This window comes from Pongo abelii, chromosome 14 (assembly GCF_028885655.2).
Source record: "Pongo abelii isolate AG06213 chromosome 14, NHGRI_mPonAbe1-v2.0_pri, whole genome shotgun sequence".
Classification (NCBI taxonomy): Eukaryota; Metazoa; Chordata; class Mammalia; order Primates; family Hominidae; genus Pongo; species Pongo abelii.
In genome coordinates, this window is record NC_071999.2 from 22,257,928 (window position 1) to 22,277,122 (window position 19,195).

Sequence of the window (19,195 nt, forward strand, 5' to 3'; positions counted from 1 at the left end):
TGGGAGGCTGAGGCAGGAGAATGGCGTGAACCTGGGAGGCGGAGCTTGCAGTGAGCCAAGATAGTACCACTGCACTCCAGCCTGGGCGACAGAGCAAGACTCTGTCTAAAAAAAAAAAAAAAATTCCAGAAATGATAAAATGATTGGGATAGGGAGTAGATCAGTGAGTACCAGGAGTTGGGAGTGTGGTGAAGAATTAAATACAAAGGAGCAGAGAGAGGGAATTGAGAGGGGAGCAGAACTGTTCTGTGTCTTCCCAGTAGTGCATATTTACAGTATGTATTTGGCAGAACTCTTAAAATTGCATGAAAATTTTAAAATAAATACATAAAGTATTTAAATTGTGGGATGGAGCTGTACAGTTCTTAGTATACCATTAAATGCCAATATTAGAAAAGAGAAAGCTCTCAAATCCATGATCAAACTTCCACCTTTAAAAATTAGAAAAAGGAAAAGCAGATTAATCTCAAAGTTATTAAAAAGGAAAATACAGAGATTTATGAAATAGGGGCCAGCTGTGGTGGCTCATGCCTGTAATCCCAGCACTTTGGGAGGCCGAGGCAGGCAGATCATGAGGTCAGGAGATCGAGACCATCTTGGCCAATATGGTGAAACCCCATCTCTACTAAAAATACAAAAATCAGCTGGACGTGGTGGTGTGTGCCTGTAATACCAGCTACTTGGGAGGCTGAGGCAGAAGAACCGCTTGAACCAGGGAGTTGGAGGTTGCAGTGAGCTGAGATCGCGCCACTGCACTCCAGCCTGGCAACACAGCAAGACTCCGCTGCAGGGGTCCATCCCACAGACCCTGACGCCACGACAGATGAATAACGTACACTGACACAGATATTCTGCCTGTTAGTCTGGCTGAGGGTCTAGGCCACTCACAGACACCGAGGAAGGTGCTGTAAAGAGTAGCAGCCGTGGCCCCATTCAGCCAGGGAAGCTCACATTTATTCAGTATAGATTAAATGACAAAGGTCTTGAGTAAACACCACTGGAGGGTAACTGACCTTGTTGCCCACCCCCCAAGTAGAGAGCAATTATGCACCCGTGGTTGATCAAAGGTTGGACTGAGGACCACATGAGTAAACAAGCTATTTAAATAAACTACTCTACATTCCTTTGTATCTACTTTAAGCTATTTACTCAAGGTAAGGATTAGACTGCTTTCAGCTAACCCTATCCTGAGACTTTTGCAAAACCTTCTAGCCTTCCAAGAAGATTTGTGTCTATATCTTATAAATTCATCTTAAAATGTTTCCCATCAGCCTGACTGAACTCCCACAGCCTGTCTCAAAAAAAAGAGCAATTTATGAAATAGAAAACCAAATAACAATAGAGAAAATTGTTAACAGGGAAAATAAATGAAACCAAAAATTGTTTCTTTGTAAAGATTGATAAAATCAGTAAAACCTTAGCCAGAGTGGTCAGAGGAGAGAGAGAAGACATAAATTGCCAATATCGCTACAGATCATACAAAAAACAAAAAGGTAATAAGGGAAATTTATGAGCAACTTTATGTCAATAAATAAACAAATTTATGAAATGGACAAATTCCTGGAAACCTTGAAGGAAACAAATAACTAAGCCTTACTCAGAAAGAAACAGGTAAGTCTTCTGTCTGTGAAAGGCATTGAATTTGTAATTTTAAAAAACTGTCCTCCAAAGGCTCAGATGTCATCAAGGGTAAATTCTCCCAAGCATTTAAAGAACAAATATCCCAACTGAATGGAAACTCTTCTAGAAAGTACAAGAGTAGGAAACATTTCCAACTTATTTTATGAGGCCAGCATTATCCTGATACCAAACCTTACAAAACAGCAAAGGAAAACTACAGATCGATATCCCTCATGAACATGATGCAAACATATTTTTTTAAAAAATTAGCAAGTTGAGTCTAGCAATATATAAAAAAGAATAAAACATTATAAGTAAAGGGTTTTTTTGTAGAAACATAAGATTGTTTCAACACTTGAAATGTAATTCATGATATAAGTAGACTAAAAGAAAAAAACTAGGCCGGGCATGGTGGCTCACGCCTGTAATCCCAATGCTTTGGGAGGCCAAGGCAGGTGGATCACGAGGTCAGGAGATTGAGACCATCCTGCCTAACACAGTAAAACCCCATCTCTACTAAAACAAAATACAAAAAAAATTAGCCGGGCATGATGGCAGGCGCCTGTAGTCCCAGCTACTTGAGAGGCTGAAGCAGGAGAATGGTGTGAACCCGGGAGGTGGAGCTTGCAGTGAGCTGAAATTGCGCCACTGCACTCCAGCCTGGGCAACGGAGCGAGACTCCATCTCAAAAAAAAAAAAAAAACGAAAGAAAAAAACTATATGATAATCTTAACAGATGTAGAATAAACTACAACAAAATTCATTGTCTATGCATGATTTTAAAACTTTAATAAAAGCTAAGATTAAAAGGGAACATCCACTACCAGGTAAAGAGCATTCACAGAAAACTTACAGCTCATATCATTCTTTAAAAAAAATATATAAATTTTATGTTGCATATTTATTTGTTTTTGAGACAGTCTTGCTCTCAAAAACAAGAGCAAGGCTGGAGTGCAGTGGCAGCTGTCTGCTCACTGAAACCTCGGGTCCAGGCGATTCTTCTGCCTCAGCTTCCTGAGTAGCTGGGACTACAGGCATGCACTGCCACACCCAGCTAATTTTTGTATTTTTTTTTAGTAGAGATGGGGTTTCACCATGTTGGCCAGGTTGGTCTCGAACTCCTGACCTCAAGTGGTCTGCCCACCTTGGCCCCCCAAAGTGCTGGGATTACAGGTGTGAGCCACCACACAGGGCCTATTTTGCAGCATATTTGAAGCTTACAACATGATATTATGGGATACATTTAAATAGCAAAGTGAAGCATATTAACATATTTATCATCTCACATAGTTACTCTTTTGCAACAAGAGCAGCTAAAACCTACTTATTTAATACAAATCCCTAATAGAATATAATTTTATTGTAGTGGCCAGGTGCAGTGGCTCACACCTGTAATCCCAGCACTTTGGGAGGCCAAGGTGGGTGGATTGCTTGAGCTCTCCAGTATGAGACCAGCCTGGGCAACATGGCAAAACTCCATCTCTACAAAAAATACAAAAATTAGTTGGGCACAAAAATTAGCTGGGCATGTTGGCACACACCTGTGGTCCCAGGTATTCAGGAGGTTGAGGCACAAGAATCACTTGCGCCCAGGAGGTGGAAATCGCAGTGAACCACGATCACTCCACTGCACTCCAGCCTGGCTATAGAGCTAGACCTTGTCTGAAAAAAAAAAAACTGGAAGAAGAAAAAGAAAAAAAGAAAAAAATACTATAGTCCTGGTGTTATTGTTATACATTAGATCTGTAAACTTGTTGATCCTACATATCTGCTTCTTCATTTCCTTTGACCTACATTTCCCCCTTTCCTCCCCTACTTCCACCTCTAGTAACCACTGTTTTGGTCTCTATATCTGTATATCTGACCTTTAAGAAAAAAATTCCACATATAAACGACATCATGCAATATTTTTATTTCTGTGTCTGGTTTATTTCATTTAACATAATGTCCTTCAGACCCATCCATGTTGTGTCAAATGACAAAATCTTCTTATTTAAGGCTAAATAATATTTCATTTTGTATATTTATCCATTTGTCTATCTAATATTATTCTTAATAGTGAAAGACAATATTTTCCCCCAATATTGGGAATAGGCAAGAATATTCTTTCTTACATTTTTTTATTCAACATTGTATTAGAAGTTCTATCCAATGCAATTAGGCAAGAAAAAGAAATAAAAGGCACAAAGATTGGGTAAGAAGTAATAATACTATGTTTATTCACAAGTGACACGATTATGTATTTAGAAACTCCTAAGGAATCTTTTAAAAAGGCTAATAGAACTCATAAGTTAGTTTAAAGCATGCATAGATTCAAGGTCAATTCCCACAAATCAGTTGTATTTATATATAATAGGAATGAATAATTACAGATCAAAATTTTAAAACACTTACAATAAGTGTTTTAAAATAATAAGTGACAAGTGTCACTTACAATAACAAATGAGAATTTAAATATGTATGAATTCATTTAATAAAATATATGCAATACCTTACCAAAGACTACCAACCTTTGCTGAGATAAATTAAAGAAGATGTAAACAATTGGAGAGATATAGCCATCACGGATCAAAAGACTTAAGATTTCAATTAGCCTCAAAATAAGCTAGAGATTCAATGCATTCCCAAATATTCATAAGGCTTTTATTTATAGAAATTTAAAAGTTAGTTCTAAAATTTATATGGAAATGACAGAATTTGGAAGCTTTTACTCTAAAGCTACAGTTATTAAGATATATGGCAGAAAAGAGAACCCAAAAATAGGCCCATGTATATTTGTTAATTCATTTTTATAAACAAGCCAAAGTAATTCAATGGAGAAAGTACAGCCCTTTCGAAAGAGGGTGCTGAAACAACTCAATATCCATATACAAAAATATTTACTCATACCATATGCAAAAATTAACTCAAAATAAATTTTAGGCCTGTATTTATGACCTAACATTAGAAAATGTGGAGGAAAAAAACATGGAAGAAAATCTTTGTGACCTTGAATTAGACAAAAGTTTTCTAGATAGAACACAAAAAACATGAGTCATAAAAGCAAACATTAATAAATTGGATTTTGGTCGGGCATAGTGGCCCATATTTATAATCCCAGCACTTTGGGAGGCTGAGGTGGGAGGATCACTTGAGCCTAGGAGTTCAAGACCCACCTGGGCAACATAGCAAGATCCTGTCTCTGTAACAAAATATAAAAAATTAGTTAGGCTTGGTGGCACGTACCTGTAGTCCCAGCTACTCAGGAGGCTGAGATGGGAGGATCACTTGAGCCCAGGAGGTCGAAGCTGCAGTGAGCCATGATCACACTACTGCATTCAGCCTGGGTGATGGAGTGAAGCTGTCTCAAAAATTTAAAAAAAAAAAAAATAGAACAAATTGGATTTTGTTAAAACCAAAAATATGTCTTCAAATGACACTGTTAAGAAAAATAAAAGTATCAGCCACACACTGGGAGAAACTATTGGTGAAACATATATCTATTTAAGATACTATAAAGAAATATTGCAACTCAATAATAATTTTTAAAAGCCCAATTAAATTGGGAGGCCAAGGCAGGCAGATCACGAGGTCAAGAGATCAAGACCATCCTGGCCAACATGGTGAAACCCCGTCTCTACTAAAAATACAAAAATTAGCTGGGTGTGTTGGCACGCGCCTGTAGTCCCAGCTACTCAGGAGGCTGAGGCAGCAGAATTGCTTGAACCCAGGAGACAGAGGTTGCAGTGAGCCGAGACTACACCATTGCACTCCAGCCTAGTGACAGATTGTGATGACTCACGCCTGCTGTTAGCGTCATCCCAGCAATTGCACCAGTGACTGCCACTTGCTCTGCTTCCTGATCCTTTTGGCCCTTCCAAACACCTCCTCTCACCCCTGCTCAGAGGACCAGCCCAGCCATCTCCACTGGGGGTTAAGCCTCAGTTCAGCAGACCCCTCATTTAAGCCTCAGGTCTTCCCCAAATCTTCCCTCATTCCCCCAGTCCTGGGATAGTGCCACTTCCTGACATTGCTGTGACCTCCCTATTCAACCTTGCTGCTTTCCAGTCCTCACACACCTATTGATATTGAGCTGATCCTCCATATTAAATTCTCCATGTTGAAATGTCCAGTGTGGTTTCTGTTTTAAGCACTTTTGACTTCTATAAATGTTAAAAACTGGTGTACTTTATGAGTTGATTCTAATGGAACCCAGGTAGTCTGAAAATATACATGAGTTTATAACTAGGTTTCATGTGAATGGCAAAAGTTTAAATGAGTATTCTCTGGCATATTTTCTTTCCTTTTTAAAAAATTAACTTGATTTTAATATACCTTGGTTATATTTTCTGAGATTCTGATTAGTCCTTGAAAGTTGAATTTGTGTAGCATGAGACTAATGCATGAAAGAAAAAGCCTGTGGTTCAGAAAAAGAAGACTTTAACTTGCAAAAGTTAAACTTGAATCAAGTACATGAAAACAAGTAGATTCTAACATAATTAGAAATGGAATATTTTTAGGCAGAATGAGTTTGCACAGCCAAAATCCCCCTATTATAAATATTGCACATATAGGGCCAAGCGCGGTGGCTCACACCAGTAATCCCACAACTTTAGGAGGCGGAGACAGGGGAAATCACGAGGTCACGCGATTGAGACCAACCCGGCTAACACGGTGAAACCCCGTCTTTACTAAAAACACAAAAAATTAGCCAGGCGTGGTGGTGTGTCTGGAATTTATTCCTTCTGGTGGGTTCTTGGTCTCGCTGACTTGAAGACTGAAGAATAAGGCCGCAGACCTCGCGGTGAGTGTTACAGCTCTTAAAGGTGGTGCGTCTGGAGTTTGTGCCTTCCAGTGGGTTCACAGTCTCGCTGACTTCTGGAGTGAGGCCTCAGACCCTCACTGGGAGTGTTACAGCTCTTAAAGGTGGTGCGGACCCAAAGAGTGGGCAGCAGAAAGATTTATTATGAAGAGTAAAAGAACCAAGCCTCTACAGAATAGAAAGGGACCCAAGCAGTTTGCCAGGGCTGGCTGGTGTGGCCAGCTTTTATTCCCTTATCTGTCCCCACCCACATCCTGCTGATTGGTCCATTTTACAGATTGGTGATTGGTCCATTTTACAGAGCGCAGATTGGTCCATTTACAATCCTCTAGCTAGACACAGAAGGCTGATTGGTGTATTTACAATCCTCTAGCTAGACAGAAAAGTTCTCTAAGTCCCCACCCCACCCAAAAGCCCTGCTGGCTTCACCTCTCAGTGGCAGGCGCCTGTAGTCCCAGCTACTTGGGAGGCTGAGGCGTGAACCCAGGAGGCAGAGCTTGCAGTGAGCAGAGACCAGGCTACTACACTCCAGCCTGGGCGACAGAGTGAGACTCCATCTCAAAAATAAATAAATAAATAAATAAATAAATATTGCACATATAACCAAGTATTCAGCTGCTGCAGTTGGGCCAGATGATGGTAAAATTCAACAAGACAGACTTCAGAGGCTGAATTTCTTATGTTTTTCCACTGTTTCATAAAATCAGGTAAGATTAATTTCTGCACTCCTTTAGTAGCTCAATATTACCACCAAGAGAAGACAAATAGGCCAAAGTTGCCAGCTTTTAAGAACTCACAGCTTGAATGCCAACACTTCAAATTGGAAATGTTCTTAAGTAACCATATGACACGCGAATCACAAGTAACTCCAGAAACCACTCTTACTGAGATATAGTCTCACGACAAAAAGGACTATAAAGAAAATCTTGAACTTCACTTGGTAGTTTTATTTTTCAAACCAATACAGGTATTACTATTTTTTTATTTTTTTTTTGTATTTCAATTAAGCCAAAAATAAATTTGATTTTGTTTGGCACCAAGATTTCACCATAAGAGAACATAAGGTTTAATGATATAAACAAAAAGTTTGAAGAGAAACACAATGATGTTAGAATTGAATCAAAAATATTCATATGAGCTGACACTCATATGAGCTGACACTTAAAAAAAAAAAAAAGGCCAGGCACTTAGCACTTTGGGAGGCCGAGGCGGGCAGATCACGAGGTCAGGAGCTCGAGACCATCCTGGCTAACACGGTGAAACCCTGTCTCTACTAAAAGTACAAAAAATTAGCTGGGCGTGGTGGTGGGCGCCTGTAGTCCCAGCTACTCGGGAGGCTGTGGCAGGAGAATGGCGTGAACCCGGGAGGCGGAGTTGGCAGTAAGCCGAGATCGCGCCACTGCACTCCAGCCAGGGAGACAGAGCGAGACTCCGTCTCAAAAAAATAAATAAAAATGGCTGAGCACAGTGGCTCCCACCTGTAATAATCCCAGCACTTTGGGAGGCCAAGGTGGGAGGATGACTAGAAGCCAGGAGTTTGAGACCAGCCTAGGCAACATAGCAAGACCCCATTTCTACAAATAAAAATTTGGAGGCTGGGCACAGTGGTTTATGCCTGTAATTCCAGCACTTTGGGAGGCTGAGGCAGGTGGATACCTGAGGTCAGGAGTTCAAGACCAGCCTGACCAACATGGCAAAACCCCATCTCTAATAAAAATACAAAATTAGCCAGGTGTGGTAGTGCATGCTTGTAACCCCAGCTACTCGGGAGGCTGAGGCAGGAGAATCGTTTGAATCCAGGAGGTGGAGGTTGCAATGAGCCAATCACGCCATTGCACTCCAGCCTAGGCAACAAGAACGAAACTCCATCTCAAAAAAAAAAAAGAAAAACATTTTTTAAAGAACTAGACAGGTGTAATGGCACATACTTGTAGTCCCAACTACTCAGGAGGCTGAGGTAGGAGGATCCTTTAATCCTAAGAGTTCAAGGCTGCAGTGAACTATGATCCTGCCATTGCACGCCAGCCTGGGCGACAGAATGAGATCCTGTCTCTCAAAAATAAAAAAGAGTATTTTCCAGCTCTGCCCTCTGAAATGGCCTCGGATTAATGGCACTGGTATTTCAAATCTAGCCTGAAAGCCCAGTGCCCAAATCTTGCCATTTTTTCACTAGAAGGAACCAGAATTCCTTAGAGAAATGATTGACTGTGTTCAGGGAAGGAAGGGTACAAGGCTGGTCTGGGACACTTCTGTTCCCAGAGGCAAGAAACCTTGCAGAGATTAATGGCAACACACCAAAGGGACTGAAGACTCAGCCTGCAGGATGGTCGCAGTGAGGAGATTTACTCAGAATACCTGGCCAAATACTCTGCTCTTAGGTGACCTCAATGTGGTCATATGTATCTTTTAAGAATGAAGTATGTAAATATTTAAGAGAAGAAATAAGGGTATTTATGTTTTTGAGTTAGCAATGTTTAATTTTTGAGAAATTCAGTCTCAGAGACAGCCTTGTAGCTGCTATTTAAAATAAACTGCTTTAGACGATATTTTAAAATGAAAACTTCCTAATTTCTTGCATAGTTTTGGAACATCTAAGAGAACTTTAGAATCACTTTAGGATCATTTATAATTTTTTTATTACATTTATAAGACTTGTTTTGTATTTGGGGGAGTTTTGTTAAGTCAGATCTGTTGAAACATACAAAAAGGAAATCAAATACAGTATATTTACAAAGGTGGCGGGGGTTGTTTTATTTTTTTTGAGACGGAGTTTCGCTCTTGTTGCCCATGCTGGAGTGCAATGGTGCCATCTTGGCTAACCGCAACCTCCGCCTCCCGGGTTCAAGGGATTCTCCTGCCTCAGCCTAGGATTACGGGCATGCACCACCATGCCAGGCTAATTTTGTATTTTTAGTAGAGACAGGGATTCTCCATATTGGTCAGGCTGGTCTTGAACTCCTGACCTCAGGTGATCCGCCCGCCTCGGCCTCCCAAAGTGCTGGGATTACAGTCATGAGTCACTGCGCCCAGCATTTAAATGCAGTTTTTTGTTTTGTTTTGTTTTGTTTTGAGACGGAGTCTCGCTCTGTCACCCAGGCTGGAGTGCAGTGGCGATCTCAGCTCGCTGCAATCTCCGCCTCCGGGTTCACGCCATTCTCCTGCCTCAACCTCTGGAGTAGCTGGGACTACAGGCATCTGCCACCACACCCAGCTAATTTTTTTTTTGTATTTTTAGTAGAGATAGGGTTTCACTGTGTTAGCCAGGATGGTCTCGATCTCCTGACCCCATGATCCGCCCACCTCAGCCTCCCAAAGTGTTGGGATTATAGGCGTGAGCCACTGCACCCAGCCTAAAAGCAGTTTTTAAATGCTGTGAAAATATTTAATCACCTCAGTAAATTCAACAGCCCCTATAAGTGATTGTTAAAAAATTTTAATGTGCTTTAGGCCGGGCATAGTGACTCACTCCTGTAATCCCTGCACTTTGGGAGGCCAAGGTGGGCGGATCACCTGAGGTCCAGAGTTCGAGACCAGCCTGACTGGAACAGGAATTAAAAGAAATTAAAGAGTGTGTAAACAGAAATTCAGTTGTACGTAAGAAAACCTAATCCCCCGCTGAGAAAGAGAAAGAGCTGGAGTCCTTTAAAAATTAACTGCCTATTTTTCTGTAGCTAGTGAGCCTTATCTCTCCTCCTTTCCCAGGCGTTGTAAAGACCCTGATTCCCTAGCTGTGCAGCTGCAAGGGCACTAGACAGATAAACTCAAGTCACAAAACATGTTTTTCCTTGAAAAGTAAGAAATGATGTAATGCATGTCTCAATTAATTGAATAACTACCTTTGGTAGTATGCTTCCCCCTGCACAGATCTCCCTCTGCCCCACAAAATGTGTAAAAGGTAACTTAACACTTTGTTCAGGGCTCAGTCTTTTGGGTATTAATCCGACTGGGCTGGTGCACCTAAATGATTAATAAATATCCTCCTGAACCCCACTGGGCTCTCTGATTACTTAATAATCCCGCAACATGACCAACATGGAGAAACCCCATCTCTACTAAAAAAAAGTACAAAAAAATTAGCCAGGCATGGTGGCGCATGCCTGTAATCCCAGCTACTCGGGAGGCTGAAACAGGAGAATCGCTTGAACCCGGGAGGCGGAGGTTGCGGTTAGCCAAGATGGTGCTATTGCACTCCAGCCTGGGCAACAAGAACAAAATTTTGTCTCCAAAAAAAAAAATTGATATACTTTAAAAAAGAAAAATGTGATTTGTCAATGATCTTCAAAATCTAAGGAAAAACTTTGATATTGTAACTTTAATAAATGGAATATTAATCATTTAAATAAAAAGTAAACCCCTGAATCATCTTTTTAATATACTAAAACAACTCCAAACTCCTACCAGTGGTGGAAAACTAGGATACTTCCCAAAGAGAGGGCCTCAAGCCCTGAGGACTGCCTGTGAGATGAAGACAGCCGTAAGTCTTCTTGATCATAAAGTGCTTGAAGAAAAAGGAAGTGCTGCTTCCAGCCCAGCCCTCCAGCCTGAAGAAAGCAGAGCTGGGCAGAAAAGGCCAAGTCAAAGAGTCAGGACCTTGCAGGCAGGGTGGAGAACTTGAGCCAGGGTCCAGGCGGCCCCTGCAGCTCCAGGACATCAGGGAGAAGTCCATGTGGCCCAGCATCACACAGTCTTGTGAACCAGCACACCAGGAAATGGAGCCCACAACAAAGCTCTGAAGAAATCAGCCAACAGCTGTCCACTTCTGTAGCCTCTGAAAAGTTACTCCTGGGTGAGGATAAGACCTTAGTACAGTGGTGGTCCAGATGAGATGAGCTGTTACTGAAGCCATTGGTTCAGCTGTGTCTCATGATGACTGGGTCTGCAGCCTGTAAATACCTCTGTCTGTGAATAATTTGCATAGGCAAAGGGGAACATCAAAGGGATTTCTGTGGGTCCTTGGTGACTCCTGTTCCCTGACCTCTCATCTGGCCCGGGTCTTGTCGACAAGAGCTGCAGGGAGAAGCTGAGGGAGGGGTGCTTTTGTGAATTCCATGGAACAAAGGGCTACACAGCAGCTGGGCTTTGGTGCCTATGTGACAAAGTTTAAGACAGAGGACTTGGGCAAGGGCGTGTGCCTTCCACCTGGTGTGTGGCACCAAGAAGGCTGGATAATCGAGCATTGCTTTGGGTCCCTGAGGGCTTCTGGGAGGTCATAAACACTTTGATGTTAGCTGAACCTTTTGACCTGCAGATTTTTTTAATTTAAATTTTTTGTTTTATTGTTTTTATTTATTTATTTGAGACAGAGCCTTGCTCCGTTGCCCAGGCTGGAGTGCAGTGGCACAGTCATGGTTCACTGCCTCCTTGACTTCCTAGGCTCAAGTGATCCTCCCAACTCAGCCTCCTGAGTAGCTAGGACTACATGTGTACACCATCACGCTGGGCTAATTTTATTTTTGTAGGGATGCAGTCTCCCTATGTTGCTTAGGCTGGTCTCCAACTCCTGAGCTCGAGTGATCCTCCCATCTCAGTCTCTCAAAGTGCTAGGATTATAAGCATGAGCCACTGCACCCAGCTAATTTGTTTTTTCTGGTCGTGAATTGAATACTTCTGGAAACGGATCTATGGCCTGATTATCAATATTGGCAAGCTAGTCGCTGGCAGGAATGGCCAGTAAAGAGCTCTCCCAACCCCAAGGGCAGACATCAAGAAGGGGTCTCATAAGATAACTCATGTGTGTTATGTGGGCCAGGGCAAGAGCCAGTGAAATTTGAGTCCTTCCTTTTTACATAATCACATTTGTACCTGCAGCTCATGAAGCCCAGTGAAGCTTGAATTACAATAATAATAGCTCACATTAGTGTCGTGTTTCTAGTGTACAGGAGTAATTTTGCTTCATTATCTCAGCAAATCCCCAAGATCTCTTAATTGTCTTCAAAGAGGGCAAGTTCAACAACTTTCATTTATTTAATACTCATTCATTAAATCTTTGTTGAGCACTTCCTATGTCCCCATCACTATTCTAAATCAGTGCTGTCCAAGAGAACTTTCTGCAGTAGTGGAAATGTTCAACATCTACACTGTCCAATACAGTAGTCACCAACCACATGTGCCTATTGGCATGAAATATGACTGAAGTGGCTGATGAAATAAATTTTTAAAAATTTTATTTTAGGCTGGGCACAGTGGCTCACGCCTGTAATCCCAGCACTTTGGGAGGCCAAAGCGGGTAGATAACAAGGTCAAGAGATCAAGACCATCCTGGCCAACATGGTGAAACCCTGTCTCTACTAAAAACACAAAAATTAGCTGGGCATGATGGCGCGTGCCTGTAATCCCAGCTACTCGGGAGGCTGAGGCAGGAGAATCACTTGAACCTGGGAGACGGAGGTTGCAGTGAGCAGAGATCACCCCACTGCATTCCAGCCTGGTGACAGCGAGATTCCATCTAAAAAAAAAATTGTTTTAATTAACTCATTTTAATTAAATAGCCACATGTAACTAGTGGCTACCCCATTAGACAGCTCAGTTCAAAGCACTGGGAACAAAGTGGTCACCAAGACAGACACAGACGTCTAGTCTCATGGAACTGTTATTCTAGTGAAAGACAGAAACTAAACAGGTAGATAAGGAAATAAATGTATGTGTAAGAGAATAATAATGCAGGTCATGATAAGTGTTATGTAGGAAATAAAGAGGTCAAGGGGATTAAGGATAATGGAGGTGAGGAAGCTGGTTTTGGGAATCAATGGTGAAGAAAGACCTCTCCTGGGCAGTGAGGTTTCAAGCGCTCAAATAGCTCTACAGACCTATAGCAATGCCAAATCCTACACTCTCCTCACCACAAATTATCTGAAACTTCCTGTTCTTTTACATAACCCAGCCCTCCTCCCTCTCTGAAGCTGTGGCTACTCCACCCATAATAGAAATTAACTGCTTAAAGTAGTATAAAGAACTCTGTACAGCATGTGTAATTGAACTAGATTCACTGAACTAGAACAACTATGGGATGTAATTCAAGCCCAACTTTATTTTTGTCTCCCTTTCCCCTTTTAAAACTTAGGTGGGGCCCTGATTTTTCTGATCACTTTGGGGAAATAAAAGCCTAAGGGTAATTTAAGTTGCAAATACAGTCTTAATTAGGTCATTAAACCTCCCCTCTTGCCAGCTGGGACCAGTCGCAGAGGAACACTTTGAAGGTGAAATCCCAACTCTCCATCCTTTACCCCAATACTAGTAAGAGATCAAAAAGTTCCAAAACCTTCTGGACCACCTACTTTGAAAAAATGCACATTGATCTGGCAATTCATTTTTACATCTGTGATCTGTTGTCTTAGGGCATCAGCCGTAATCCCCAACTTAACATGTTGCTACATAGGTAATAGTATACAAGTCAATATCAGAAAGGCAAAACTGTGCAGTGGTTAAAAATGTGAGCTCTAGAATCAGATTGCCAGGGTCTGAATCTCAAATTCTTATTTTACTAGTTGCATGATTTTATTTTTATTTTTATTTATTTTTTCTGGAGATGGAGTCTTGCTCTGTCACCCAGGCTGGAGTGCAATGGCTTGATCTCCTCACTGCAACCTCCACCTCCCGGGTTCAAGCAATTCTTCTGCCTCAGCTTCCCAAGTAGCTGGGACTACGGGTGCACGTTGCTATGCCTGGCTAATTTTTTGTATTTTAGTAGAGACAGGGTTTCAATGTGTCGCCTAGGCTAGTCTTGAACTCCTGAGCTCAGGCAATCCGCCCATCTTGGCCTCCCAAAGTGCTAGGATTACAGATGTGGGCCACCGTGCTTGGCTAGTTGCATGATTTTAGACAAGTTAGTTCCTCAAAACTCAGCCTTTTCAGCAGTACAATGGTCATAATAGAGGTTCCCTCTTAAAGGGTTATTGTTAATGATTAACTGATAGAATCCATTCTAAAGTGTGCTCAGCGCATGGCCAGTGTTGGATCATTCTGTGTCCTCTGTAGTCTCACACAGCAGCTCTTCCTTACACATACTCTCACTTGGCACTCCCTGGCACCTCCCTGGCATATGTAAAGCAGATTCCAGCCCCACCATTCTACAGGTGACAGCCCCAAGACTTCCAGGCCACTTAGCAGGTCCATCTCAGACCAGATCTTTCCTTTTTAGTCAAAATGTCTTGAATTATATATTTATCCTAAGCTTGAACATTGTTTTACAAAAGATGAATTTGAAAACTCAGGCATAGTCTCCAGGAACTTGCAAAGGCATTGCAGGGTCATAGCAAACTATTTCATAAAACCAGTGCACACGTCGCTGCTTATGTCTGTTCCTATCCCTTGTCTAAACACACTGGTCATAGGTCCTTCTCCTCCTGTCCACTTCTGACATCCTTTAAAATATCAGAAGTAATAGCTTACATTAACACTGCACTTTACAAATGCTTTCTGATCATCCATCCCTTGCCTATATTTATTTTGATTAGAAAGGAAGGTCGGGCAAGGTGGCTCACGTCTGTAATCCCAGCACTTTGGGAGGCTGAGGCAAGAGGATTGCTTGAGCCCAGGAGTTCGAGATCAGCCTGGGCAGTATGTCAAGATCCTATATCTACAAAAAAAAAATTTTTTTTTTAATTATCCAAACATAGTGCTATGTGCCTGTGGTCACAGCTACTAGGGAGGCTGAGGTAGGAGGACTGCTTGAGCCCAGCAGGTCAAGACGGCAGTAAGGTTTGATTGTGCCACTTCACTCTAGCCTGAGCAACAGAGTGAAACCTTATCCCCACCCCTGCAAAAAAAAGAAAGAAAGAAAAAAGAAAGGGAGGGAGGGAGGGATGGAGGAAGGGAGAGAGAAAAGAAGAGAGGGGGAAAGGAAGATGACAATTTCTGAAATGAACAAAACATAAGAGAAACGTTACTTTGGTAAAACTGCTCCACAAGAAAAGAAAAGGGTGTTGCATTTTTCAGCTGTAGTTGCCCAAGCCAGAAAGCTCATAGTCCTGAACAAGGAACAAAATAATTTAAACATGTCACAAAGTGAATCAGGAATTTATTTTTTCTCTAAAACCCTTTCCTCCTTAACATCACAGTACTTTTGATACATTATTTTTCGGGGGATCCAAAGATGGAAGACAGTGTGTATGTGTGTGGGAGACTTTTGGGGTGACAGAAAGATGTTCCTAAAACTGAAGAATTCCTCCCCATATATATTAATCACATTTGTACCTGTGGTTATATGAGGCCTAGGGAAGCATGTATTACATTATCTTATTTATACTACACATATTAGACTGAATGTTTATGTCTCCCCAAATTCATACATTGGAATCCCAACCCCCAAGGTAATGTTATTAGAAAGCAAGACCTCTGGGTTGTGTTAGGTCATGGGGCAGAGCCGTCATGCCCAGGATTAGTGCCCTTATGAGAGGGGCCCGAGAAACCCCTATCCTTTTCAGTATGTGAGGAGACCGTAAGAAGATGGCTGTCTATGAACCTGGAAGTGGGCCCTGTCCAGACACAGAAACTGCCAGTGCCTTGATCTTGGACCCCTCAGCCTCCAGAACTGTGAGAAATAAATGTCTGTTGTTATAAGCCACCCAGTCTATAGCATTTTTGTTTTTTAGAGAGGGGTCTCACTATGTTACTGAAGCTGGACTGAAACTCCTGGACTCAAGTGATCCTCCTACCTCAGCTTCCCAAGTATCTAGGACAACAGATGCATACCACCATGCTCCGCCCAGTCTACAGCATTCTGTTATAGCGGCCTGAATGAACGAAGATACTATATTGCACACGTAACATAATATATTAACAAAGAACAAGTATTTTGGAAGCCAGAATTTCAATACTTATTATTTTGAGACAGGGTCTTACTCTGTCACCCAGGCTACAGTGCAGTGGCACAATCTTGGCGCATTGCAACCTCCACCTCTCAGATTCAAGCAATTCTCCAGCCTCAGGCCCCGGAGAAGCTGGGACCACAGGCACGCACCACCACGCCGCACACCCCGCTGCACACCCCGCCCCCCGCCACCAATTTTTGTATTTTTAGTAGAGGCAGGGTTTTGCCATGTTGCCCAGGCTGGTCTCAAACTCCTCAGCTCAAAGAAATCAGCCCACCTTGGCCTCCCAAAGTGCTGGGATTACAGGCGTGAGCCACTGTGCCTGGCCTCAATATATATTATTGATCACTCTTTTTTTTTCTTTACTTATTAAACTGCATTGGTTCACTTTCACTAATTTGGTTTTGATTTTACACAGTCCTAGAGCCAATGGTAGTCCATTTCATATCTTTGTGTAAATCAGAAAAAGGCGCTTCTTCATCAAGACGTTGTACTCCTCTCTACAGAAAATTGTCATAATGTATTGTTTGTTTTTTTTTTTTTTTTTTTTGAGACAGAGTCTTGCTCTGTCACCGGGCTGGAGTGCAGTGGTACGATCTCAACTCACTGCAACCTCTGCCTCCTGGGTTCAAGTGATTCTCCTGCCTCAGCCTCCCGAGTAGCTAGGACTACAGGCGTGCACCACCACACCCAGCTAATTTTTCTATTTTTAATAGAGACGGGGTTTCACCATGTTGGTTGGCCAGGATGGTCTCTATCTCTTGACCTCGGGATCTGCCTGCCTCAGCCTCCCAAAGTGCTGGGATTACAGGTGGGAGCCACCCGGCCTGGCCCCTTGATTTTTTTTTAGAACAAGATACTTCGTGTGGGAGACTGCCACAGTTACTACTTGAGACCATCGCTACAACAGTTACTACTGTTACTACTTGAGACAGTTACTACTGTTACTACTTGAGACCATCTTTACGAGACTGAAGGAAAGGATGAACGTGGAAATGAAAACTTAAGACAAAAGTAACTGTTTTAAAGGAAGGGTCCAGGGGAAGAAGAAGAGAGCTCCCTGCTTCTAGTGAGCAAAGGCAGCCTCGAGCTTCTTCAGCCCTTCATATTTATTGGGTATAAAGAGCAGGGAGGAGGAGGTAGATTGGTCAGCTGCTTAATTGATCACAGGTTCACATTATTGCTAACAGGCTTCAGATGTGCCTAATCACAAGAAACACTTGTGCCTGGGTTGTGACTGCCCTCACCATTCCTTCTGGGCGGCAGACACAGCTTGTCAGTTTACTAACATCCTTCTTTCACGAGAACAGTTTGCTGTTTGCTCATATATCCTCCAGTGGTGCACTGAGTTGACCACGACCCTCATTCTTTCAGCCTCCAACAACTTTACTGCCATCTTCTGGAAAATTGTTTTTATTTTTGTTATAAGTACCAAATCTGTGACGTCTATAATGTGAGTGACACCTCCTTAAATGTGTCCTTGTGCAGTGCACAACCCATAACCTATACAACCATATGTCACAGAGGCTATGATGTGTATGATATCGTCTAGGGAAACTGATGTGCTTGAGTATAACTATGTCCAGAGACATAGTAGCTTCTTGTCAGAAAATTAGGATTTCATAACCACTTATAATTACTGTAGCTTTTTTCTCAAATTACTTCCAAATTCACTTACAGAAAATGTCACTTATGGATTTTATCTTTGTCTAGATTCAGGATTCTAGGAGTGGTAGGAGGATGAGTAAGAGGAAGGGAGATGGAGATCCTGAATTTGAGAAATCTACAAAAATTAGAAGCTGAGAAGCTAAATCAACAAGCATGTAGTCTTGCTGAAGGAAACAGGCCAATTAAGATCTTCACCCTGGGTGACCCCTTGACTTTCTTCACTGGGGTTTCAGAGAAAGTATTTAGATGCCCGTTTCAAAGTCATTACTGGATAAAGACACATTTGCAATGAAAAAGAAAGATTTTATTTGCTTTTTCTTACAGTTCAATAATTTTGCATATAAGACTTGGTTTTAAAAATAGAGAATGATGATTCTCAAAGTAAATGAACCACCTCAAAAAGACAAAAACCTACCATCTTCCGAAACAACTCTCACTTTCCTTGGCATTAAACACACTCAAACCAGCGGAATCAATGGGAAACTAACAATGTTTTTGCAGAATGACATTCCATTAGTCACAAGGGGAATTTTGAAAAGCACATGTAAGCATAACATTAATTCTTTTCCAGCATTCTGTATCGTAGTAGCCTAGAGATTTAAAAGAAATTGCCTCACTTGTCTTTAAAAACTACACTCTACCTTTGAACAATTAGTGGATTGGGCACCAACTGCTCCTGCCCCGTGCAGTTGAACACTTGCCTATAGGTGACCTGCACGCAGTTCAAACCCATGTTGTTCAGAGGTAAGCTGTATGATCAGGTCACTAATGAGTCTTCAGACCATGTTTTGGGGCTTACAAACAAAGACAGTTCATTCAAAATATTTTTAAATGCTGTAGTCAGGTGATCTTAATAGTCTCTCCATCCTTGAAGCACTGTCCAACAGAACTGTCTGCAATAAAGGAAATGTTCTATGTCACGTTCCCCAACAGAGTAGCCACTATCCCTGTGTGGCAGTTGAGCACCTGGATGTGGCTAGTGTGACTGAGGAACTGAATTATTATTATTACTATTATTTAGACAGAGTCTCACTCTGTTGCCCAGGCTGGAGTGCAGTGGTGTGATCTCGGCTCACTGCAACCTACGCCTCCTGGGTTAGAGCGATTCTCCTGCCTCAGCCTCCTGAGTAGCTGGGATTACAGGCATGAACCACCACACCTGGCTAATTTTTACATTTTTGATAGAGATGAGGTTTCACTCTGTTGGCCAGGCTGATCTCAAACTCCTGACCTCAGGTGATCCACCTGCCTTGGCCTCCCAAAGTGCTGGGATTATAGGTGTGAGCCACCATTCTCG